Source organism: Canis lupus, chromosome 30, assembly GCF_048164855.1.
Source record: "Canis lupus baileyi chromosome 30, mCanLup2.hap1, whole genome shotgun sequence".
Lineage (NCBI taxonomy): Eukaryota > Metazoa > Chordata > Mammalia > Carnivora > Canidae > Canis > Canis lupus.
The window spans coordinates 22,545,041-22,571,834 of record NC_132867.1 but is presented as its reverse complement, the minus strand read 5'-3'; the positions used below and the strand labels follow the sequence as shown (position 1 = coordinate 22,571,834).

General features: G+C 33.6%; 2 long non-coding RNA genes across 5 annotated transcripts in view; one reads left to right on the top strand and one right to left on the bottom strand.

The window, feature by feature from the left end:
• LOC140621287 (uncharacterized) overlaps nucleotides 1-17,583 on the top strand; it is an 80,981-nt gene extending 63,398 nt beyond the window's left edge. The window contains exons 3-4 of the long non-coding RNA XR_012021011.1: nucleotides 15,791-15,916; nucleotides 17,313-17,583. This is a non-coding gene — a long non-coding RNA (uncharacterized lncRNA). The remainder of the gene's footprint in view (nucleotides 1-15,790; nucleotides 15,917-17,312) is intronic.
• Nucleotides 1-26,188, bottom strand: part of LOC140621288 (uncharacterized) — a 37,847-nt gene extending 11,659 nt beyond the window's left edge. For 3 of the 4 annotated variants that reach the window (XR_012021013.1, XR_012021016.1, XR_012021014.1), the window contains exons 1-4: nucleotides 26,143-26,187; nucleotides 24,861-25,070; nucleotides 13,059-13,219; nucleotides 7,804-7,892 (exon numbers count right to left, since the gene is read on the bottom strand). This is a non-coding gene — a long non-coding RNA (uncharacterized lncRNA). Of the gene's footprint in view, nucleotides 1-7,803; nucleotides 7,893-13,058; nucleotides 13,220-24,860; nucleotides 25,071-26,142 lie in introns of all 4 variants that reach the window. The other variant, XR_012021015.1, reaches the window with a different exon arrangement.
• Nucleotides 26,189-26,794: the final 606 nt, after the last annotated feature.

Sequence of the window (26,794 nt, the reverse complement as noted above, 5' to 3'; positions counted from 1 at the left end):
CAGGATCAAGTCCCACATCAGGCTTCCTACATGGAGCCTGCTTCTCCCTCTGGCTGTGTCTCTGCTTCTCTTTCTCCGTGTTTCTCATGAATAAATAAATAAAATTAAAAAAAAAAACTAACCAAATAGATTCAGTAATATTCAAAGGAAAGAAAACAAAATGAAAATGTTTTGCATTAATAGCCCACATCTGGGCAGCCCCGGTGGCTCAGCGGTTTAGCGGCACCTTCCGCCCAGGGCCTGATCCTGGAGACCGGGTATCAAGTCCCCCGTCGCGATCCCTGCATGGAGCCTGCTTCTCCCTCTGCCTGTGTCTTTGCCTCTCTCTCTATCTCTCTCTGTATCTCTCACGAATTAAAAAAAAAAAAAAAAATAGCCCAGGTCTTAAAAATTCTTGTCCAAATTGTAACTCAGAGAAAAAAGTTCACCCATGTACCCATGTATCTGAATAATGATTTTACTTCCTAGATCAGAAATCAAGAAGAAATAACCTAGTTACTAGATTGCAGAAGAAGAACTATCATACATTAATTAAAGAATGTCTATACATTTAAAACCAATACTAAGATTATATATTGTGGTAGAAAAGAGTTCTTGACATATTCCTATTTAATAGATAATACTTTGGATAAATTAGAGTCTAAACTTTTTTTAATTAAAAAAAAGCTTTTTGTTCTCTTTATGATATGATGACTATGTAAATATAATGGTACTATATTTTCATTATGTAAAACATGGATTTAATTCCTCATGTATATATCTGTATATATATGTATGTATGTATATATCTATACATATATACACACACACATAGACACACACATATGCCCATATGTATGTATATGTAATTATGTAGATATACATGTGTGGATCTATAAGGATATATAGATATTACTTTGAGATTTTAAAAGTGATATAAAATGTGTCCTGTTGGAAAGAAAGAGCTAGACAGTTCTTGATTTCTTTCCATTTCTCATTTTCTCATCTTAATTTATCATCTTATAATACTCTGGATTACATTTCATGCTTTTGAAACTTGGTCATATTACATCTTTATATGGTTTTATTTTTATTTAACTCTTTATACATTTTCAAATATTATATCATTCTGTATTGGCAAGAACAATATGTGACTGCTGCAATAAATCACAATCTTGGCATCAATCCCTTAGCATCTACTCAACAATATACTCAAGCAAGAAGGGAGGCTGCCACTTAGAATGTCAATGACAGTTTCCAAATACACATCTCTCTTTTTTTTCCCATTCACACGTCCATCCAACATGCATTTATTGGGTACATACTATATACCAGAAATACCAAAGTGTGAGTTTTATTCTTGGGGACTTATATTTTATCAGAGCTATAGAGACAATAAACAGAAAGGAAAAAAAAAATAACCTGCTATGTGAGGTGATAAATGTTATGCATAAAAATAAGCAGAATAGAGCAAGATAAGAAATCTTGGAGTGCCAAAAATAAATAATGCTTTTTAATAGACTGTGAGGGTAGCCCCATTAAGAAGATGAGATTTCAGTAAAGATTTGAAAAAAATAAGACCCTATCTCTGTTCATATCTTGGAGAAGAGTTTTATAAGAAGAGGTTAACAGCCAGTGAAAACTATCCAAGGTGAAAATGTTAGATGTACGTAAGGAACTATAATATAATAAGAATCTATGAGGGTAATAGAGGGGAAGAAGTCAAAAATAATTGGGGTAGAGGAGTAAGGTACTGTCTTGTATGAGACCATGGACAGAAGAGCCCTTGCGGGATTTTGAGGGAATAATGGTACGATCTAATAGCTATTATAAACAGCAACAACAACAACAACAACAACAACAACTGCTCTAGTTTCTTTGCTGAGAATAAATTTTAAATGAGCAGTCATAGAGGCAGAAAACAGAGGGTTTTACAGTAATCTGGGTAAATACTATACTTTGAAGGCTCATATAAGAATGGTAGCAGAGAGGTAGTAAAAATTAGTTCAATGTGGCTGTATATTTAAGGTAATCCAAGCCAAATTTCCTATCCCTCAGCCATAGTAAGAAGCATCTCATGTTATACCTAATTTTAGAGGTGTATCTACCTTTAAACAAGGCAAGGAACCATAGTGGAGAGGATGCCTACCAATCTCTTCTGTTCACTATTGTATATTTATATTAATATTAATCATGCCAATATTTAAGCCATATTACTCCCTACTTGGGTCCTCTTTAAGGAACACAACTTGTCAAATTACTATTTGCCAAGTCATCAACTACCTTACTTGAAATTTATCTTTGTCAATCTCTGAGAAAATGTCATCTCTGTACAAAAATAACATGAGTAAGTTTGTGGATTGATTCATTTACACGAAAGAGTACCCTATTAGGGAATGTTTAGCTTTCATGTGTTGATTTAAATTACAACCTGAAACAAAGTGATTTGCTCATAAGACTCATTCTCTGAATACTTAACAGTTATATAGGTTTAATTGGCAAAATCTGATCTCTTAAGGGTTCCTATGATTTTTCCTCACTAAATGAGTCATAAAAGTGGAATTTATATGTAAAGTATCTTAGACATGTTTTACATCTTTGCATATATGTGACTTTCTACTATTATATCATGTTCATATTTCAAACACCAGATTTATAACAATTGTGTTGACAAAAGTTTGCAATGTAGCCGAGGCTACATTGCATTGCAAATTTGCATTGCAAACTTTTGCAATGATTTACCTTTTCCTATCTTAAATATGAATATTGAACTACAAATTAAATAATTCTAAATGCTGTTTCTGGTCTAATGCAGCACATGTGTTGCCATCTGTTCCATTTACAATCATTATTTTAAAAAATAAGGCATAAAGTGAATCTCATTTTTAACCTTATTTAAGATATGTACAAGAAATTTCTCAAGATACATCATGGATTTTAAAATTATACATAAGCAGCAATCATGAGCACAGTAATTTCATACAGGCAAAATCTGCTTTTATGCATTTCCACTACTGTTAAAAAGAGGGAAATTACATAGCCATGCAACTATTTAAGATTTAATAACAAATACAGGTATCTAAACATCATATTTTTAGCATATTTTATACAAAAACACTGAACATATTTATGTCTTCTTTTCCCTGTAATTTTCAAGATATATTTGATTCTTAATATTTGTTCGGAGAATACAAAATAACTTTAAAAAGGCATAAAATGGCAACCTATATCAGAAAAACTACATATAATATGCACATGAATCTCAGAGTCTACTCATAGATGACTTTACATATTTAATTTTTACTATAGAAAATTCTAACATCTTTGCTGTTGCATTTTTAGATCTTATGAAATGAAAATTTAAATCCAGATTTAGTTAATTAAAAATCAAATTTGATAGTTATACAAGATATGTGATTATAGTTTATTCAATATGTGAAAATAAGACCCTCAATTTCCTAATTCGTTAATGTCACTATTTTGGTTTGCATACAATTATAACGTTTTTTAAGCATTTGAATTATATATTTGTTTTCACATATGGATGCATAATATTACCTTTGGATATATGATGTTCTTTATGTCTATTTCTATATAAGATATACCATCTGTGGTCTCACATCTATTCATGGGCACACACATAATCCAGCCAAGGTATCAATTTCTTTTCTGCTGAAGTCTTTCCAATCCAGTCTTCATATGTGCATTATAGACTCCCCCTTTTGAAATTTAGCTAAACTTTGCGGGAAGTACCAAAGTAGCAAGATTACACTCTGACTTTGAAAATGGAGGTCATCATCACATGGCCTACAAATGGCTACAGTTTTTAAACTAGCCATAATTTATATGGAAAATATCATCTTATGATATGGAAATATTATGTTGAATAAGAGCACATGCATTGGATTCCACAGGGATAAGTGAAACTTAGGAGGCTATGATTCGAGCACAGAAATTGCATACAATATTCTGTATGCCATAAAGGCCTGAACAACCTTAAATTCCTAGTAGAAGTGACTTCTTCAATATTCCAGGCCTAGAATTCCAAGGCCAACTTCTATCACTTTTCAATTGTTCATTCCATCCCACACATTTTAGTCTAACCAGATGCATGAAAGCCCAGAGTCTACGTAATTAAAGAGCTAGCAAGATGAGGAATTTTAGATTTCTACATATTTCAAATTTCAGTTGGAATTTAGAGTTTAAGTTTATGCATCAAAACAAAAAAAAAACCAACATATGAGATATTTCAAAGATTGTAACATGTATTCATTCTTTTCTTAATAATACAAATTCATAATTAAAAGTACATAAAATTTTAATATGGGTTAAATGATTAAATAATATTAAGAAAAATGCTTAGGTTTCCATTTCAGGTTTGTTCAGTGTTTGCTTATTTTATACTACTTTCCTTTGCAACATGTTTTCTTTTCATGGCTTTATAAATACAAGAATTGTTGGTTTAAGGAGATCCAAATTAATGAATATTTATTTTCAAGTAAAAAGATATAACTAAGAAAGTGATATGTATTTAAGATACTATTTTCTAGAGTTATTACCTGCATACATTGGTTTGCAAGGACTGCTGTAACAAAATAACACAAACAATTCCTTATGCTACAGAAATTTATTGTCTCATGATTCTGGAGCCTAGAAGTGTAAGATCAAAGTGTTGGCAGGGTTGATTCCTTCTGAGAGCTATGTGATAAGATTTGCTCCAGCCCTCTCTTGCCTTGTAGACAGCCATCTTTACCACTGTCTCTTCATTTCATCTCTTCTCTATATGTGTCTCTTTGTCCAAATTTCCTCTCTTTAAACGGACACCAATAATATTGGATTAGAGCCTATTCTAATAACCTCATTACAATTTGATTATCTCTTTAAAGACAATATCAACAAAGGTCACATTCCTAAGTGCTGTTAAGTATGATAAGTATGTAACATAAGTATTATGTTAGACCACAATTCTGTGTGATTTTTGTGGGGATGTAATTCAAGCCATTATAGTGTACCTAATCCCTGCCTGATTATTTCACAGTTGCCATGCAAATTCACCATTACTCAATTTCCTTTATTCAGAGTTATTTACAATTTTTCCAAATTAATATACATGTTATTCACAAAGGGTCCTTTTATAATACAGACATTGAAAACACACAAATTCCGACATGTGAAAGGTTTTGAATCTCCACACGAAATTACATTTACTTAAAAAATATATAATTCTTTCTAATATAGAAGGATCAAACTTATGTATTATACATATTAATATTTGTATTAACATATAATTGCTGTTTTATAAAGCCAGTACATATAAATACCATGAGTGATTAAACTATAATAAAATGATATATTTCAAAAGCAATTTAATTTTAAAAGGCCATATCCATCATCTGCTGTAAGTTGTCCTTCAATTGCCTTATATTCCATTGTTGCTAACACATCATGCATGGAAACATGAATTCCCTCAAGTATAGAAATCAAGCATTCCTTCAAAACCAAGCTTACAATGATATTTTAAAATTATGTATTTAGTAAATATTCCAATTATTTGGCTAATCTAGATGTTGACTAACATAACCACTTAAAAATTTAACCCCCTATATATAGGGCCCCTTCAACACACACATGTAGTGGTATCAGCAGCCAATGTTTGGTTATAACTAGCTCATTATAGGGTTCATGATCATGAAATTCAGAGAGAAACATTACTGAGTTTAAGATTATTTAACTAAGTTATTTGTTAAACTCTGTCTCCATTACACTTGGATCCCATGAACAAAACATTGAGACCAAATCATTGGTGAGCCAGAAGTCAACCAGATAGTCTTCCAGACAATAGTTCTCTCTCGTCTTTTCCAACTAAACTTCCTTCAGTTTTTTTGTTTTGTTTTTACATCTCTTATCATTTGTAGTTCCACATAGAAGATTGTAAAGCAATTTATGCTTCAAAAGAAAAAAAAAAAGAGTTTGGCACCACGCAATGCTTACATTTTATAGTCCAACCTTTGTATTTTATAGGTGCTGGCCTTGAATACCAGACTAGCATTGTGAATTGATTAAAAAATAAAGAGCTCATGAGATTGACATTATAATGCAATCAAGTACCTCAAACTCCCTGTTCTATGCTCTTCTGTACCACTACTCAAAATTCAGCTGAACATTATTTGGATACACAACTTTCCCTGTGTCTTCTTTCATATTTTCAAATTTCCTTGTTATTTTACTTGGAAACTCAATGGAGTCAGTATTTCTATTGTATGTGTAGCTCTAAGCCAGCCCTTTCCTCACATTGTACCTTTTTTCTTTTTCAAGGAGCAGCCATGTCCATATAGAGACAAATTATGATGATTGATGCAGTGACATTAATAAAAATAATGAGTCTACAAAAGAAAAAAGTAAAATAACTCTGGGCTTGACCTCTAGTTTTGAATGTTGATTTCAGTATTTCCTAGGTTGGTGACCCCAAAAGAGTCATTTAAATTTTCTCTCTCTGAATTTCTTCATCACAAATTTGGTGGCAAAACCAACCAACTTCATTGACTAGTAAAACACTTAAAAAAAAAAAAATATAAAAATCTATCCCTTAGTAAATACTCACAGAATTATTGTAATCACCGCAGAAATATTTTATTCTTTTCTGTGTAAATTATATGTATATATATATCACATATATAGCACATATATCCATATATGTCTATATATGTGTGTATACACACTTATGTACATGTATATTATATATATGATGTAAATATATGAGTGTACTGATAGGATATTTTTATTTTAAGACAAAATATATAGTGATAACTAAGAATGATTTTAAAAAAGATTTGGTATAAGTTGTATGAAATATTTTACCTTTATTTTATACTTCTCTGCACTTTTTGATGTTTTTTAAAAAATGTCATAAAAGAGCATTTATAGATGATGTGGGGTAACCTTTTTTAAAAGTTCTTACACATTTCTGGAATTTTAAAGTGAATAAACCATATTTCAAAAAAATATTTTATGTCTGCTAAAAGAATGATCTGTTGTTTCCAGTTCGCTAATAGTATAAGGGCAAGAAATGGCAATTTCTGAAGTCGGCTGGACATTATTCTTACAACAATGAATTGTGATACTAAAATTAGGCTAGAGCAAGTAAAGTGTCTAATTAATCTCTGTTTCTAAGTCACACGTACATAGCATGAGTAAGCTTGTTGATACCTATGATGATGCATTTGCCAAATAGGAAAATCTTAGGTACTTTGAGCATATGTATCTTGGATGAATATATATAAACTGTTGGCCTTATTTAGAAGGAAAAGCTGGTATAAGAACTGAGTAGAATTTTTTTTCTGAGTAGAAATATGTTTGGTTAATTATGTGGCTAGAAAAATATGATATGATCTTCCGTTGAATTAGAATCAACACTGTGAATTTTAAATTTTAAAAAATGGAGCAAAGCTTGAGAAGACAATGAAAAGAACATTAATCTCTATGCTATAAAATGTAGAGATGAGCTATTGAGATTTTATCTCTTAGCAATGAGAACATTATTTCCTAATCTTAGGGAGAGACTAGTTTTTATAATAGAACTTTAAGAGTATTCATCATCTAGTCATAAGAAAATGAAATTGAGTTGTAGAGGAGTAAATAGGTTTTGTCAAAGATTATGTGTTAAATATGAGAATTTTTGTGCATTCACAGAAATTTTCTATAGCAATAATTGTGCACCCTATCTGAGAGTATAAACAGCCACAGGGGCCACAGTGGGAAGACTAAATAAATGAGTAAATTCTGCACATTCTGTGCTGGTGGCAGCAGAAAAGCCCCAATTTTTACCTGGTGTTGATTAATGCTGCTTCGTATTCTTTTTGTTTGAAGATCCAACTTTCGGTATTATATATATATCACCCAAAATATATATCCCCCTGCAAGAGGTAGAAAATAGGTTATCTGAAACTTATATTTTACTTTTCAAATGGGAAATTTAATAAATTGGGCTGGAGGGGGCCTGCATAATGAAAAAATGCATATTAATTCTACTGATCACAATTAGATAACAAGTATTTAAGAAACAACACTGTCTCTTTCTTAATGAAATTCTGCTCTGCTTTATGTTCTAGCTCGAAACTTCCAAGATTATCTTCAGGCTCTTCTATGAGAATATCCACCGTTATCCCTTAGCCTTTGTATTAACAGTGTTTTAAATCCTCTGTTACTTAATAGTAATCTCTTATATTTTCTTTTGTCCAGATAGATTTAGTTTTCTTTAAAATTTGATTTTTTGTACTTTTTTTGTTGTATTCTCAGTACTTTGTTTTTCCCTATATCAACTTAATAAAACTCAATTAACTAACTAGCAAACTTCATTAGTATTTATTCAAAGCCTAGGTAAGTGTTGGTTATAGTAATCACCCAAAAAAGAATAAGACATCAAAAGCTATATTAGTTAACTGAGGCAAAGGGGGAAAATATGGGTAACAAACATGCATACAAATAATTACAATTAAAGTGTGATGAGGCTAATAGACATATAAATAAGATCTTTAGAACCTGAGTTGACTTAGTAAGTTGTAATGTTTGAAATCACACGCATGTTTGAAATCCTGGATAGGAATATGCATTAAGTGTTCTATGTATATAAGTTAATAGAAAAAGTAAATGAGTAATTCAGCTAGGTTAAAAAGAGAAATATGATTGTTATGAGAGAGAATTTAAACCGAGTAGTCAAATGGGAGTGTCTCAAACACAAAAAGAAGTCTACTAAACAATCACATGGAAAAGTGAAATAAAGCCATCTCAATTATTTCAGTTTGGGGGCAGAGAGCAGGATGTTTGTTTGCAGCCTTTTATTTTACCATTCCTGACATATTTTCTCCTTTTTATAAGATGAAGGTCTAACCTCTATACTCAAGAACTCAGTAGAAAGTTGAAGGAAGGAAAGAAAAAAGTGACAAATTCTGGAATTATATATATTGCTTTCCTCATCTCTTGGTTTAAACTTAGTCATATTACCACATCATTGGGTAAGGTTGCCTACAAATGAATTTTTTATATTGATGGGGTCCATCCAGAATGTAAAAGTTCATCAGAAAATTTCAGAAAAGTGGAATGAGAATAGCAATTAAGATGGTGCTAGTGGTTCCATGATACTGGTAGTAACAAGTGGAACAGCAGAGAAATCAGAAGTTTAACAAAGAACTAGGGGAAGAGATAGCCAAGAAGAACCCTGCTATGATCACAGTCATTGTGTTAGGGTGAACCAATGCAGCACATTGGGCAGACATGAAAACTTTCTCTAACCACATACAGATACATCAAAAATCAGCACAAGAGGCTGAAGTATTCTCTCTCATACTACACTGGCTGTATAAGAAGCTATTCTGAACTGGGGCAATCCTTGGGAAGCCAAGTTTAAAAAATAAAATTACATCTATTCTTGCAATGCCTGGGTGGCTCAGGCAGTTAGGCATCTGGTTCTTGCTTCAGCTCAAGTCATAATTTGAGGGTCGTGAGATCCAGGCCCGCCTTGGGCTCCATGCTCACTGAGGAGTCTGCTTAAGACTCTCTCCTTCTCCCTCTTTCCCTATTCCCCCATCCCTTTATAATAAATAAATCTATATTTTTGTAAATAAATCATTAAAAACCATTTGGATGAGTGTGTGGATACCCAGGGTTGCACCCTCTCCAAAGTAATCACAGAGGGAACATCTCCACACTAGTCCTTGCCTGAACATAGGAAGAGGGTACAATTTCCTTGAACTATGGTATTAGCCACCAAGCTACATATTCATCTGCAGGTCAAGGGTAAATATGTAACGAGCAAAGAGACATAGGTATGAACTTTGACCGATAATTGACTTACCCTGACCTAAGGGGTATTACCTAATTAATTCTCCTTTACTAAAGGCAAAAGTAAGGAAAGAAATGTGAGCATGAACATCAGAGGGGACACTCTGCAGTATAAATATATTTCACAGAACATATTAAGCCAAATCACTAAACAAATAAACAAATGACCAAATAATCAATAATAATGACATCGACCTCTAGGAGAGAGGAAAGGGCCAAAAGTGTATCCAGAATGGCAATTATCTATTATTTAAAATGTCCGACTTTGAACAAATATTAAGATACCTGCTAAGAATGTAGGAAATGTGATCCAGATAAACAAAAGCTAAGTGAATTCATTAGTATCATACCTGCCTTACAAGAAATTCTAAATAGAGTTCTTCAGGTCAAATACAATTGATTTCAGGTAGGAATTTGAATGCACAGGAAAAAGCGGAGATCAGTAAAGACAATTATATAGGTAATTAAAATATAGCATAATTTCTTATATTTTCTTTTTTTCTCTTAAATTATTTCAAAGGAACTGCATAAAATATTATGTGCATAATGTTTACAGAGGATGCCTGTAAAGGAAGAATGGATCAACAAAAAGACATTACACATGTAAAAAGCAATATGCAAAATGACGGGTCTAAATTCAACTGTATAAACATAAGATATGTGAATGGATTAAAATATATAATTGAAAAGTTGATGATCAATTTGGATTAAAATAAAAACCAAGATCCAACTGTACATTGTCTATAAGAGATGTTAGATACAAAAATATTTTTAAAAAGGTGAAAAGGAGATTACCATGTCTAACTATACAAGAAATCTGGAGTAGCTACACTGTTATTTTAATGGTTAGATTTTCAAAAACCGTTTATTAAAGAGACTGCCCTTTTCTTATTGTATATTCTTTCTTTCTTAGTTGTAAATCAATCAATCACATATGTCTGGGTTTGTCTCTGGGCTCTCTATTCTGTTCCATTGATCTATGTGTCTGTTTCTTATGCCAATACCATGCTGTATTAATCACCATAGCTTTGTAATATAGAGTTTTTTAACTTTAAGTTTTTTTCTTTTAATCCCAGTATAGATAACACTGTTATATTAGTTTCAGGTATACGAAATAGTATTTCAACAATTCTATACATTACTCAGTGCTCATCATGATAAGTGCCTCTAATCCCTGTCACATATTTCATCAATATCCCCACACATCACTCCTCTGATAACCATCAGTTTGTACTCATAGTTAAGAGTGTGTATTCTGGTTTATGTCTCTCTCTTTTTTCCCCTTTGTTCATTGTTTTGTTTCTTAAATTCCACATATGAGTGAAATCATATGGTATTTGTCTTTGACTGATTTATTTGACTCTGCATTATACTCTTCTGGTTCTATCCATGTTGTTACAATTGGTAAGCTTTCATTCTTTTTTATGGCAGAATAAAATTCCATTGTGTGTGTGTGTGTGTGTGTGTGTGTGTATCACATCTTCTTTATTTATTCACCTATTGATGGACACTTGGGCTACTTCCACCATTTGGCCATTATAAATAATGCTACTATAAACATACAGGTGCATATATCCTTTCGAATTAGTGCTTGTGTATTCTTTGTGTAAATGCTGAGTAGTGTGATTAATGGATTGCAGAGTAACTCTTTTTTAATTTGGGGGGAAGCTCCATACTGTTTTCCATGATGACTGTTGCTATGGCTGATGTCAGAGACATTACTCCCTACGATCTTTTCTAGGACTGGTATAGTTTCAGGTCTCACATTTAGGTTTTTAATCCGTTTTGAATTTATTTTTGTGTATGGTGTAAGAAAGTGGTCCAGTTTCATTTTTTTTGCATGTTGCTACCCAGTTTCCCAAGTGTCATTTGTTGAGGAGACTTTTCCCATTACATATTCTTGCCTCTTTGGTTGAAGGATAATTGACCATATAAATGACAGTTTGTTTCTTGGCTTCTATCTTGTTCTAATGATCTATGTGTTCATTTTTGTGCCAGTACCATACTGTTTTGGATATTATAGCCTTGTAGAATAACTTGAAATCTGAAATTGTGATACCTCCAGCTTTGTTTTTCTATCACAAGATAATCTTGGCTACTTGGGGTCTTTTGTTGTTCCATACAAATTTTAGGACTGATTGTTCTAGCTCTATGGAAAATGCTGTTGGTATTTTGATAGAGATTACATTAAATCTGCAGATACAGTTTTAAATCAGGGAGCATTATGCCTCCTCCATCTTTGTTCTTTCGCAGAATTGCTTTGGCTTTTTGGGTCTTTTGTGGTTCCATACAAATTTTAGGATTTTCTTTTCTATTTCTCTGAAAAATGCTACTGGTGTTTTGATTGGGATTGCACCAAATCTATATATTGCTTTGGGTATTATGGATATTTTAACATTAATTCTTCCAATCCATAAGCATGGAATATCTTTCCATCTATTTGTGTCATCTTTGATTACTTATATTAATATACTGTATTTTCAATATACAGGTGTTTCATTTCTTTGGTTAAATTTATTCCTAGGTATTTTTTTTCTCTTTAATGCAATTGTAAATGGGATTGTTTCTACAGACACAATAAACAGTGGAAAATAGTATGGAGTCTCTTCAAAAAATTAAAAAAAAAAACTATCATATTATGCAACTATTTTAATTCTTAGTATTTATCTAAAGAAAATGAAAATAATAACTCTAAAAGACAACTGCACCCTCATGTTTAATAGCCAAGATATGGGAACAACCTAAGCATAGACTGATAGATGATGAACTAGGAAGACTTAGTGTATATATAGATAGTGGAATACTATTCAGCTATAAAAATGAATGAAATATCGCTATTTACAATAGAAATATTCTGCTATTTACAACAGCAGAAATGGACCTTGAGGGCATTATACTAAGTAAAGGAAGCCAAACAGAGAAAGGCAAATACCACGTGACCTTATATGTGAAATCTTAAAAAAAAAAACCAAAACCGAAAACAAAACTTAAAGATAAAGGACAGATTGGTGGTTGCCAAAGGTGTGGGCTGAGGGATAGGAGAAGCAAATGAAGCAAGAGTTTTTTTAATTTAAATAAATTGACAAAAAAGCCTTTGAAAAGCCAATCAGTGAGGATAATATAAAATTTACAAATATATAACCAACTAACAAAGATCTCCAAAATGCATGAAGTAAAATTGACAGAACTGAAGGAAGAAATAAACAATTGAACAATAATTGTTGGAGATTTCAATACCTCACCTTCGATAATGGTTAGAGCTACAAGGAAACAGAAGACTTGAACAACTGTAAGTATCCTTAAGAGACTGGAGGGCAAGTGTATGGGACTTGGTGTCAGCAGATTCAGCTGTCCATCGTCCCTAGCTGCTTGCCACCTTAGAGGGCTCTGTGCTGATGCTGACCTGCAGGAGAATATAATGACACTGGTCACCTCCTTTGTTCCTGGAGAACAGTCTCCAAGCCCACTGCCTCTCAGGAAAGCATTCTGAGACAAACAAATTATCTCCCTGAGGTGTGTCCCAGGCCTTTTCCAGATGGCTGTTTCCAGCTTGTTAGCCTGCCTCCTGACCAGGAGCGGCCCAGTGCCTTATAGGTTCTAGCCCAGCCCAGCTTGCTGACTTCTTAAATTCCAGGTTTTAGGGATGGCAGGGTGGGCAGGGACCTGCACTGGTCTTCTGGGGGAGGATCATACTGCACTGGGATTCAGGCAAGCTGGATCTCAAAAGACAGTCTCCCCAGAATGCAAGGAAGTGGGTTTTATTGGAAGTAAGTGAGGCAGCCTGTGCTGGTCCAGAGCTGCCTCCTGCTGGTGCCTGTATTTCTGCTGATGGGCTGGGAGAGAAAGGGTGCCAGTCAGCTCCTGTGGGCCCAGAGAGGCCCTTGTAGGAAAACTACCTCTCTGTGACTTCTCCAAGAAGTGCAAATCATGCCATATGCCCCTGGGGCTGTTTGCCTGTCTTCTCTCCAGGCACAGGGCAGTGCCCTCAGGACTCTAAGCCAGCCAAGCTCCCTGACCTTTCAGACTCCAGACTTGAAGCCCCATTGCTTGCAAGAAACTCAGCTCTTCTCTTTTTTCCCAGTAAATGGCTTTGGGTGTGGGTTCCTGCATGCCTTTCTGTCCCTGTCTTTCTATCTGACTTTCTCTCTCCCTGTTTCTCTTTCTCTGTGTCTCTCACACTTCTTTGGACCATGGCTCCTTCTCCTCCACAGCAGTCCTGATCCCTTTCTGCCTCAAACCACCTCTCCGCCCTTCCTACTTACTTCCATGAGGTTTCTTCTCTCCCTTTAGTTTTGGAATTTGTTATGTCAGTCTTCAGACTGATTTCTGGGATATTTAGGATGATTTGATAGTTAACTCATATTCCACGGGCAAGACCAGCCTAGGGTTCTCCTACTTAGCCACCACCTTAGCTCCTAGGGGTTACTTTTTGAGGTAATTTAAGTGTTCTAAACTTAGTTTTTAGCTACAGTTGCAAAAATCTGTGAATATACTAAAAAAACATCAAATTATACACTTTACATGGGTGAATTTTATGGTTGTAAATTATAGCGCAGTAAAGATGTTAAAACAAACAGAAAAACTAGAGTTTCCATTATTGCAGAAGAAAAGTAGAGATGATATTTAAGGGGCAATGAGTTTATTTGTTATAAGCATATTGTTCTGAGAAAACATTTTATAGAAAATATGGGTATAATTATGCTTTCTTCATTTTTGTCCTGCAGAGTCATTTGTATAATTCTGTGTGATTCATTATAGAGCAGTTTTTTTTTTTCTTCAATCAGAAGCTAGTTCGTTTTGAGTACTTGTTTTTCTCAAGCATGTGCTACACTGTGAGGGTATAGAGAGGAAGCATAGGACATAGCTAATACAAAATGGTGCAGATCAAACTTTTTAAGCCATAGACACACTTTTAATTGTAAACCACTGACTTTTAATTGTAACAGTTGGTATATTTTTTTTTAATAAATGAAAGACTGACATACTATGGTCTTCTTTAGAGCATCTGTTTGATAACATATTTTGTGATTATTTATGAGTCGCAGGTTAAATATTTATGAATATTCATATTTAAATATAATTTTTCAATATTCAAAATATGAATAGCCAAGACTAAAACCAGGATAGAATACAGCATATAGAAGAAACCTAAGTAATATTTATTTATAGTAATGGAGTCTTCAGAAAGCCTAAGTGATTGCCATCAATGGAAGCATAGAGAGAGCATCTGCCAAAGACCTGATCTTTGGGACCAGCTGTTTTGCTAGGTTCTATTTATCTCAAAAGAAATCTTGCTTGCCTGCTGTTTCTGAATTTTATTATTTTATCAATGAAATGAAGCTATTTGACAGATGAAAGCAATAGGAGGGCTTTGAGCATCACATTCTTATTTTCAAGAGCTAATTCTTAACATAGTCCTAAGAATCAGAATGTATTGATGACTGTGCATTCTCTTAGATGAGAAGGTAAGTAGGTTATTTGGAAAATGCAAAGGCAGGACAGAATGAAGAGATGGGAGGAAATTATTCTTGCAAAAAATCCTACCACATGCAAAATCAGAAATGATCACTACTCCTTATGTTACCATTAGCAAATTAATCACCTCCATTTTCTCACATGCAAAATCAGAATAACAGTATTCATCTAATTAGACACCATTGCTAGAACTTAAGTAAATAACATATATAAAATGTTCAACCCCTAGCAAATATCAAGACCCACGTTCAAAAGATATTTTGAGGATGGATCTCGGGGCAGATATCACTGTTAGGATGAGCTCCATAATCCCTACCTCTTGGTATTCACATATGTACATGATCTCCTTTCTTTGAGTGTTTATTCAACCTATCATTTGCTTATAATCAATAGAATATGTTTAAAGTGACAGGACATATATAACTATATATATTTGATTATGTAGTTACGTTATATAATTATAGCATTTATTTTGATGAAGTCTCCCATTTCTATGCAGCTTTACATGAAGAGAATAGGCATGTTATAAGCTTATATGGCAAGAACCTGATGGTGGCCTCTAGAAGCTAAGGGTGGCCCCAAGAAGACAACCAACAAGTAATAGTATACACAACAATGCAAGTTTGTAAGTAAATTTCTACTCATTTGAGCCTCCAGATGAGAAACTATCCCTAGCTAACATTTTTATTGCAGGTTTGCATAGGAAAACCAGATATCTAAGTATGGGATACTGCCATAACAAATACCTCAAAATATGGGAATGGCTTTTTAATTGGCAGTAGATGTAGGCTAGAAGAATTTTGAAGACTTTGATAGACAAAACTTACTCTCTGTACACATCTCAACTTGGAGCATGCTGCCAGTAAGAGCTAACAAGTAAATAAAGAACATGCTCTTGGAATTAGAAAGAATGAGGATCCTCATTACATAGTTGTGAAACTTAGCAACTTTATTGCCTATAATAAAGTGGAAAGTAGAAAATGTGCTAATGAATTTGGTGACCTAGCTAAGGAGATGCCCAAGCAGAGTAGAAAAGATGTTGCCTGATTTCTTTTTCCTACTTATAGCAAAATTCAAGAAAAGTGAGATAAATTGCAGCAAGATGTGTTAAGTACAATAACAACCAGGATGAAAGGATTTGGGACATTCTCACTCTTCCAATGGGAAAAGATGGTAAAATTTAGAAATGACATCTTAGCACTGTCAAGAAAGCAATGTCTATAGAAAAAAGAGTGTGATAGTGTAAACTATTTCTAAATCATCAGAAAGGTTGAAAAGTGAGATTGAAAGTTTTCTTTTTAAGATATTAAGGGTGTGACTCATAGAATCTCTCAATCAAACCATGATATCTTTAGGAAACAAGAGTCATGTCCCTCAGCCAGCTCAGCCAAAGCTCAAAATAGACTATTTCTAAATGACCTCATAAAATGGATTTTGTGAAAAAAAAGAAAAAAAAAAGAAAAAGAAAAAAAAGAACCTGAGTTAGTTCCATGAGAGACCCACAAAGTTCTTGAGAAAATTATTTCAGCAAAAACATTAGCTGTTTGGAATGGAAGGGACAAGGAGAGTACAAACTAGAAAGATAGCCAAACACCCTAAATTCTATTGAAAAGAAGCAGGCTTTTTTTTTTTTTTTTTTTTTTTTTTAACTTACCTCCAATCTCAATGATGAGCTCTAGATTTTGAGAAGATGCTATATTGGACTAAAACTCTTGCTGGCATTTGGGAGAAAGTTGGTAAAATTATTTTAGGTATGGAACAGATGGGAGTCACTGGCAGCTAGAGAGTGGACTGGGATAGACAATCTCTTAGAGTGGCCCCAATAATCCAAAACGCCTTGTGTTCAAGCCCTTGTGTGATCCCTACTATTTGAATATTGGTAACATCTGTGACTCACTTCTAACCAAAAGAATTTGTAAAGGTGAAAGGACATCTCTGATTATGTGATTCATTTACATAAGGTTAAAGTGCCTATTTTGCTGGAGTTTCTCAATTCCTTGCTTTCTTCCTGGAACAAACAGCCTTTGTTGGAGGGTCCCTCATGGCAAGTAAACAAGAGCAGACTGTAGCTCATGGTCACAAAGAAATAAAGCTTTTATTTCTAAAGCCTCAAGAGACCAAATGCTGCCCAAAATCGTGTAAGCCTGGAAGCAGATTTCTCTCCAATTGAACCTCAAATGGTAGCCCAAACGACCAGCTAAATCACACCTACAGAAACTTTGAGTTAATAACTTCAGACATCTTGCTCTCAGAAACTTTGAATTAATAAATTTGTGTTTTTAAAGCCACAAAGTTTATGGTAATTTTTTACTGCAGCAATAGAAAACTAATACAGACATACTATCAAGTTATCTGCTTAGGGCTGCTGGTCGTGAGGTAGAGGAGGGCAGAGAACAGAGAGAAGAAAAAGGACAACTGCTGGGTTTCTCTTTGCTAACATCCCATGACAATTTTTTAGGCATTGCTCCAACAGGATGCTTCCCAGTGTTTTGCAGTATAAATCTAGCAACTAGATTATTACCTAAACTATTGTTCCTTTCTCCTTTGTTCCCAAAGTGGAAACTCTGGAGCTATATTAACTTGCCCTTTTTGGAGGACAATTCGTAGAGGAGATGCTAAGAAAAGTTTAAATGTCATATTGAAGAGGGGAAAGAGTATTTAGAATTATAATATTCAAATAGGAAAAATAGTGGTTATTAGGTAAATAAAGCAATTTAAGAAATTGTATGTACTGAGTTATGAATTGCAGTGTTTGTTTTTTTCTGAAGCCTTAAAAGTAATAAAAAATACTTGAAATACAATAATTGTAGGAATAGGAGAATACTTTCCCTGAAATACAATAATTGTAGGAATAGAAGAATATTTTCCCATAAAATTCAGATATGTTTTCTTTATTGATCATAATTGACATTTTCTTAACTTAAATTCTATCTATATATCTTTTATTTTATTCTTGAGACTTCTTTTGTACATATCTAGAAATAACATCTGTTTTACAAATGATTATACTTAGCCTAACATAATATAGCTGTCGCTTCCAAGATGTATGAATCCAGTTACCCTACCCCAACCACCTACACAACCCCCACATCTAGGGCAAGCCATTATTATTATTCCAGCAATTACAAAAATGTCTTCTTCCACTCTCAGCACATACAGTCTTTCACCACATAGAATCTATGCTAATAATACTGATCTCTTTTTTCCCATCATTTTATTGAAGTAAGAAAATTACAAATTGTAGGTGTAGAAATTGGTGTTTATTTTGGGATGTATATAGCAATATAGCCTCTTTCCATATCAAGAAATAGAATATACCAGAATCTCAGAAATAGTCAATTTGTCACAACCAAAAGGCCACCTCATGTCTATCAGCATAAGTTAATTTTGTCTTTGTTTGAACTTTACACAAATGTAAACAACAGTGTAATTTTGCATCTAACTTCTTTCCCTCAACTATATGTTTGGGAGAGCCATCCAAAAGAAGTGCCGAGTACACTTCTAGTACATTAATTTTCTTTGTGTTGACTACAGAATGATCTAGGCATCTTACTTTCTGTTGATGGGCATTGACACAGTTTCTTGGTACAGGCTAGTTAAGGATGGAGCTGTTTTGAACATTGTTGAATATGTCCACTGGTGTATATAGATGCTTATTTCTGTTGATGGTAACCTAGGAATAGCATTTTTACAAAGATGTGGTTTATAAAAATGTGCAGTTTTAATGACTACTGGTAGATTTGTGTACTGATTGTACCAATTTACAATCTCAGATTCCATGTTTCTTAATATAGGTCATGCCACATTGACCAGAATTTTCATCCTCCTGATGACTAATACAACTGTTCAGCTTTTTAGAAGTTTCTCAGCCATTTGGATATATCAGGATATTTAAATTATTTGAGAATAGTTACCTCTTCTATTGTCTGAAAGATTTTTTTTTTAATTTCAAGATTAGAGCAAGAGAACAATCTTCTTAGCTCTTATATCATGTATTCTTCAACCCAGATTCTTAAAAAAAGTAACAAAACAAAAAACTCCAAACATTTACCCTCTTTTCTTAGGATAACATTCCTACACCTTAACTCAGCCTGAATAAATGATCTATTTTCCTCAATTCTGCCTACCTACACTGTCTCTACTGCAGTTTTCAGGCTACATCAAGTTTTTGTTCTTGCACCTGTTATACTTTTATTTTTATTCACTACAGAATCTTTGTTCTGGTTATTTTAATCTTCTGATTACTGATGATCTCAGTAATTATGTCTCTGCTCAGTTGTCATGTAAAAAGAGATGCTTTACCTGATGAAGCTATCATTCCTTGACTTCGGTTTTGCTGAGGCTCAGTAATATTTTATTTTCTTCAATTCACTTAACACTATCTGAAATTATCTTATCTTTAAATTTCCCTCTTCAATGTATGTCAACAGCATCTAAACCTATACCAGGTACATAATAACTATTTGACATATTTTTAATAAGTAAATGAAAAATGGACAAGTAAAATTTTTTAATGAATATTTTTCTAAAAAAAAAAAAAAGAATATTTTTCTGCTGACCAATATTTTAGTTGTTACATTCTCAAAAAAAAAAAAAAAAAGAGAGAGAAAAAAAATAAAAGATTGCTTAAACTTCCAGAATATTTATTCCACTGATACTTTAATCTGTCTTTAATTTAGAGGATTTAGGCCTGGTAAGCCTTCTTTCACAATTGAAGTAATGACTAAAGAAAGCTGTGTTATGGAAGTGAGAAATGTCTCATGTAAGTATCTATAGTCACATAATTATTTAAGGAATGCACAAAATGATCTATGCAAAGAGTGGAGAAGGGGTATCAAATGGCTGTTTATCATATCTTCATTAATTATCTATGAGATCTTGGAAAACACACTTAATTTTTCTTTATGTATCTGACATAGTAATTGTTCATGCATCTTTAGTTCTGAAATTTCATAGCTTTATGATCTAAATAGTCCTGTTTGAAACTCATTATCCAAAGAATGCTGGCCAATTCATGCAAAGGAGAATTTGCCATCAATTATTTAGATCTATTTATTGTGTTTCCTTACTGTTTCCTTTGGCATATATATATATATATCTATATATCATCTCTATCTCTATCTCTATCTCTATCTCTATCTCTATCTCTATCTATCTATCTATATCTATATCTATAATCTATATAACAATATATCTATCTATATCTATCTATATCTATATCTATCTATCTATCTATCTATCTATCTATCATCTATCTATATATCACTAAAATAATCAAGTCTTTGTCAGCTCTCAGCATCAAAATTCTCCAGGTATCAAAATATGGTCACGTTAAGCAATGGCAACCACACAGCTTTGCAGTGATTCTTGTTCTAAGTAAGGAGAGAGTAAATGTGTGTGGATCTCATGGAGGGTCTAGAAATGCCTGCAGAATGAATAAAACAGTGGATGAAAATGTAGATGGTAAGAAGAGAAAGGTAGGTTAGAAAGTAAAATGAATATTTATAAGTAGGCTTTCAGCCAACTAAACTAGGATCCTTGGAAACAAAAGATAATGTTCTCTTTCTAAACAAAATGTTCACTTCAGGGATATCTTTACTTTCGGGATGCTACTAATTATAGTACAAATAAAAATTACAGCAAAAAATGTTTCATGGTAGTTTCAAGCTTTCTTGAGTTTTCCTACAGAGCCCAATCATCTTGAACAATTTTTCCCTTTCACTTTCTTTATTATTCCTTTGAATGAAAACTCCAAAGTTTTTGCAGAATTATAACTAAGTAGCTCCAGACTCTATGCTAGTCAAGGTCCAGCAAGAAGCAGATGGTTAAAAAGATTAAGTTCAGAGGATCTAACGTACAGAATGGTGCCTATAGTCAATGATACGATATTGTATACTTGAATGTTTCTGAGTAGATCTTGAGTATTCTCACAATGATACTTATTACACAATATATATGGATATCCTGTCATCACTTATATACTTCAAATATTTAAAATTATATTCATCAATTATTCCTCAAAAAGTTGGGAAGAAAATAAATTTGTACTTTTTTTTTTTTATTTTATTTATGATAGTCACAGAGAGAGAGAGAGAGAGAGAGGCAGAGACACAGGCAGAGGGAGAAGCAGGCTCCATGCACCGGGAGCCCGATGTGGGATTCGATCCCGGGTCTCCAGGATCGCGCCCTGGGCCAAAGGCAGGCGCCAAACCACTGCGCCACCCAGGGATCCCGAAAATAAATTTGAAGAAAGAAATTAACCAAGGGACTATTTACAGACATGTGGATAGAATGTAGAAGAACTGAAACAGCACAATGTTCTAGGTAAGTGACAGCACCAACCTATTATCATCCTTTTATCTAAGGTCTGAAGAATCAGAAAAGGAATGGTTAATGAACTTGAGAGGGGAGTATGTGGGAAGATCTTCTATGATAGTGATATTAATATATTCAGCTCTGAATGGTAACACAGGAAATAAAATGAAGAAAAAATGGAACAAATTCACACTCTTCCCTTCTGATTTCTTGCCAGGGTTCCCCATTGGCCAACATCAACATAAATCAGAAGACAAAATATCCAGTTGATAAAGTCATGTGGGTCAGCCTTTAAGACACAGTGAACAGTAAAAAAGAATTAAGGAAAAATGGATCAGGTTGGGGAGGTCAGAAGAGCCAAGACAGACATTTGGGTCAATTAATGGGTCATTTGAAAACCTCTAATGTATTTTGGTTTTATCTGAACCTTATTCTAGCCTTGGCTACCACAACAAGCTTCACTTATTCTCAAGCACCAAAATTAGTGGAATCAACACTATCACATACTATCACCATCCCTCCCTCCTACCTTTTCTCTAAATCTAAAATTTCCCCACTTGCAGCTCCTCCTTTTTTAAGCTTCAGAAACATGCTCACATTTGCTTAGTAAGTGAATCTTCATATAATGAGGAGAGAGAGAGAGACAGAGACAGAGAGAGACAGAGACAGAGAGAGACAGAGGGAAGAAACAATAAATCCCTGTGCTACACGGATGGTCATTAATTTAGAAACTAGAATAACATACTTCAAATCTAGGATGAGATTGCCCCTCCTAAGTACATGCACCAATTCATTTTCCCTACTCCAGTGATCTTCCAATTAGTGAGAAAATTAGTGATTTGTCATCTATGCATTTCTTTTTTGGAACACTGGAGCATAAATTAACATTCCTTCCATCTACAGCATAGCTTATTTTGTTTTTCTTGTGTGTTTCATTGGAATTTATATTATTTACTATTTGTGTTAGTCTTTCCATGAATCTACCTGAAAGGAGCCTTATCAGAGAGAATGTTGAAAGTTGACCTTTTCTTTGGAGATTTCCAGGTTCTCAGTAGCTGATTTTTGGTGATGTGCCAAACCCTGGTCCAGGTTTATATCTGAGTGCTTGGTTGTTATTGTAATTGAATGCCCAAGGTACAATATTTGTCAAATAGTGTATACCACTTTTGTCTAATTGTTTCGGAAGATACATTAAGGATTATACATTACAATAAGGATTGTACATTAAAGATTATATTTCTTTCTAGTGATATCATCTAAAGTTATGTGTTTAATTTATTCTTTATGTAAATAAAATAGATTTCTTTAGATAAATTAGTCAAAAATTATTTTCCTAATATGGATATTTGAAGTAGATTTTTTTTTATTTTTGAATGCTCAATTAATATATCTAAATAGATCTATCTAGCTAACATATACATTGTATGTAATATGTATATATGTATATATACACACACTAATATATGTTGTGAACATGCCTTTATGTGTTTGATTTATAAATATACTACACTATCAATCAGTAAATTACATTTTAGTGGTGATAAAAAAGTGAAGTAACTGAGAATTGAAACTAGCATAATTAATTCTCTCCTATGTGACACCACACTGGGAATTGACATACTTCCCCATCCTTATGTTAAACAGTTTGGGAAACAAGAAAAATTAAATTAGCTGCTTGCTCTAAGACATAGGTTTTCCCAGACAATAAGACTGAATTCATTTGTTAATATCTTAGGGTTGCCATAACAAATTGCCACAAATTGGTGGACTTAAAATAGAAATTCATGGTTTCAAAGTTTGGGGGATCAGAAGTACAAAATCTGCTGTCCCCTGAAGGTCATAGCAGAAGTTCCTTTCTTGAGTCTTTATTTGTCTGGTGATTATTAGAAATTCATGGTACTCCCTGGTATGAAGATGCTGATTTTAAGAACCCCAATTTCTGCATTTGTTTGTCACATGATATTCTCCCTGTGTGTCTGTGTCTGTGTTTTCTCTTTTTACAGGGATACTGGATTAAGGCCACTGGATCAGGGCCTACCTTTACCCAGTACGACCTCATCTTAACTAATTGTACTGGAAAAGACTATATTTCCTGATAAGGTCACACTGACAGGTACTGGATGTTAGAACTTCAATATAACTTTTTAGAGGACACAGTGAACTCACATCAATCCACTATACAGCTTAATTATCAGAAGCAACAGTTTGCTAGTCAGGACTTACTTCATGGTCCTCTCTATGCTGTATTCACCAACCCAAAGCTATGATGTTATCGACTCTATTCAATTATAATCATTTCTCAGCTTTTCAAAACCCATATCAAAATCACCTAGCCTAAAATCTAAACTAAAACATGCTACCCTAATTTTCCATGTCAATACCCTATTAAGACAGTCAGTTTGATATCCCGCTTTACTACTGTCAGTTTAACAAACTGTACTTTGATCAACATATTGTGCTATTTTGGCAGGGCAGGGATTAAAAAGTCAACACACCTAGATGTCCCCTGATGAGTTTTGCTCATCAAGATTATTTTCAAGGCCCTTACTTCACTGTCACCTATGCTAGTATGACATAAACTTTGTATAATCTCTTTCAGATTCTCATCTTGCAAAATCTGATTTAAAATCAACCAGCTCAAAAAATAAATAAATAAAATAAAATCAACCAGCTCAGACCCTAAAACCTTCTGAATAGCCTTCCTTTATTTTCCATTTTGATATAATACTGTAACTCTTATAATATGCAATAGTATAACATAGTATGTGATGCAGAATCAATCCTCCATTACTCTAGTAAGTATAATAAAATTTTATATACATTCCATATTTTAATATATATATATATAAATTAATAAAAATTTGGAAGTCATCTCAAAAAGTTCATGAACAGGCGATAGATAAATAATGATGTATTTGCATATGGAATACCACACAGAAATAAAACATTTTTAAAAACTAAACATAAAACAGCAGCAAGAAACATCAATAATTAACCTAATTTCCTACTTTTACAGATCTGTTATATCAAATACATAAAGAGAAATTAAGTATCTTTAAGGTTATAAATAATGAAGAAGATTTGATTTCCAGCAATTCAATGTAGCATCCCTATCTTTTACATAGATCATCTGCTAAATTGGAGAATACTCATGCACTATGTATTAATGCAGGATATTTCTTAAATGTGGAATTATGAAATTATTAATAGCACTACTTCTGTATAAAGTAGTAAATAACAGACTCTTTGATTACCCAAATCTTCGTAAGGACCCATAGCAAGTATTTTCTTCACAATTATTTTTTACGTCTCCCCACTGTCAGAATATCACCAGCTCCTGGAAACGGATGGGATTACATGACTAGCTGAAACAACAGACTAATTTCTAATTGAAATTTAGTTCTTTGTCTTCTTCCATTGTGCCAGGTAGAAGATCCCTCATATAAATTGCTTGTATCTTGAACCTGTCAAGCATTAGAAGAAAATCTTTAGTTTGTTTTCCTAGAATTTTTTCCTATGGAAATGATTGGTGGTGTATTAGTTAGGATTTTCCAGAGAAATAGAATTAATAGAATGATCTGCAGGGTAGGTTGGCAGTATGCAAGCTGGAGGCCCAGTAGAGACAATGGTTCAATTTCTGCTCAAGTCTGGAGGTCAGAACCAGAAGAACCAATGGTATGATTCTCATGGGAAGGCATGTAACTTCTAGCCCCCAAAAAGCTGATGTTTCTGTTCAAGTCTGAAGGCAGAAAAAACACTAATGTCCCAGTTCAGAGGCAGAGAGATAGGAACAACTCTTTCTTACTAAAGGCGTGGTCAGCCTTTTTGTTCTATTCAGACTTAAACTGATTGGAAAAGGACCATCTGCATTAAGGAAAGCAACCTACTTTACTCTATCTCTAATTTAAAATGTTAATCTCATTCAAAAACACCCTTGCAACAACATCCAGAATAACATTCGATCAAATATCTGGGCACCCCATGGCCCAGTCAGTTTGGCACATAAAATTAACTATCATAGGAGGCACATCCTCCGTTGGTTTTATTCTGAGATTTCTCAATGGCTTTGACAACCACATCTTTGCTTTGATTTATGTTTGAAGGCACAATTAGACTGCTGTTTAGCTAAAGATTTACGCAGCCTTACCATTTCCCTTTGGAATTGAAAAGCAGTTGCCTCTTGCACGGTTGCATTTTCCGAATTTATGTGTTCTCTCTCTTCCCTTTTATTCCTGCTTCCAAAATGATTAACAGCAAATGAAGCAACAGGAAGGAATAAAACCTACAAACATTCTAACTTCCAGCTCTTTGCCCTAGTTCTACAAGTCTATTAGGTAGATGATCTGTCTTCCAAATTTCTGCCTGATTACATGTACCACTACTATTATGTCCATTATTTTAAAATCGATAATTTATTTGGTGATCTCTACTTGAATATCAAGCAAAATTCAGTGACCTTGGGTTTTTTTACACTAACACAACATAGCCTTTAATTTATTTATCAGTCAGGATAGGATATGTTTATTTTCTACTCACATTACATGTCCTATGCAAGCCAACTGATGCTGTGACCATGTCTTCTCACTCTGAGACCAAAGCTGACAGAGCTATGTCATAGAGAACATGGAGACTCACCATGCAATAAAGGGTAAAGTGACAAAATTTTAGTTTCTTGGTGCTCCTCTCTAGAAGTGAAATACGTCACCTCTCATATTTTTTTCACATCTCATGTTTTTTAATCAAACTAAGATTCATGACCTTACCTATCTACTAATACTAATACAGTTTTAATGATTCTCTAAAAGAGAGGGAAACCAGAATATTTATGAATTTTCCTAATAACTACCAAAATAATTTTCATAGTTTATTGAAATTTTTCTTTCCCATAATATCACCAATTTTCTTCTACAAAGTAAGCTGGGACTGTCACACGGTAGTTTTCAAACTCTAGGGCTTAACTCATCTGTGAATAACAAAATCAATTATTTAACTGTGTTTCAAAGAGCATTTTTTTTAGAGGGGTGGAGTAGAGAGAGGAGAGAAAAAAAAATCTTAAGAGGCTCCATGCCCAGTGTAGATCTCAATGCAGGGCTCAATCTCATCACAATCCTGAGATCATGACCTGAGCTAAATCAGAGTCAGATACTTTACCAACTGAGCCACCCAGATGCCCCTCAAATATAATTTT